At 37.5% G+C, this 867-nt stretch overlaps 1 protein-coding gene across 1 annotated transcript in view; it reads left to right on the top strand.

The window, feature by feature from the left end:
* Positions 1-867, top strand: part of LOC107554183 (cytochrome c1, heme protein, mitochondrial-like) — an 8,227-nt gene that overhangs the window by 5,727 nt on the left and 1,633 nt on the right. The window lies entirely within an intron of this gene.

Genomic DNA, 867 nt, shown 5'->3' with positions numbered 1-867 from the left:
ACGCGAGTTTTGAGCAGTGTAGAGTAGCACTTGTTGTTTGTAATTTCTCTGATCACAAATGCAGACATGGTTTTATGTTTATGCGGCGCGATGCAACGCGTAAAAAAACAGTACAAGTCATTATAATTCGTAATTATGTCCCCACTGGATGCAACAAATGCCTCGTTTATAATGGGTTTTATTGTTTTTGTCTCATCGCGTAACATTTCCGTCACACGCTTGAGGTATTCGGCCAATCACAACGCACTGGATAGCTGGCCAATCAGAGCACACCTCGCTTTTCAGACTGATGAGCTTTATAAAAATCGATGCGTTTCAGAAAGGCGGGGCATAGAGGAGAAACAATAATGTACAGTATTTGGAAAATAATGTGTTTTTTGAACCTTAAACCGCATAAACACATTTCATTACACCAAATACACCAAATAATGTTCTTTTTAGCAGCATCATATGGCCCCTTTAATATCTTTGACACATGTATAAGGGTCCATAAGGACTTTGTGCTTTATGCAGATTGAAGTTGTGGATGGTCCTGATGACAGTGGAGAGATGTTCACCCGTCCTGGAAAACTCTCAGATTACTTCCCCAAACCCTATACAAACCCTGAGGCCGCCCGTGCTGCTAACAACGGCGCTCTGCCCCCTGACCTCAGCTATATTATCAGTGCCAGGTAACGAATTAATTTTGATCAGGTGCTAAAGTCATTTTACACTTTAAAAAATTGCCACAAAAGCATCACTAAAGCCTCTTTTGTGGTTCTACTACAAGTAATTTATAAGCAAAAAATTTTTTTTTTTTTTTTTTTTTTTTTTTTTTTTTTTTTTTTTTGTTTTGAAAATTTAATTACATTTTTTTTATATCAACCC

This window comes from Sinocyclocheilus grahami, unplaced genomic scaffold, assembly GCF_001515645.1.
Source record: "Sinocyclocheilus grahami isolate Dianchi unplaced genomic scaffold, SAMN03320097.WGS_v1.1 scaffold493.1, whole genome shotgun sequence".
Classification (NCBI taxonomy): Eukaryota; Metazoa; Chordata; class Actinopteri; order Cypriniformes; family Cyprinidae; genus Sinocyclocheilus; species Sinocyclocheilus grahami.
Note: the sequence above shows the minus strand (reverse complement) of the source record. Positions and strands in the feature narration are given on the sequence as shown.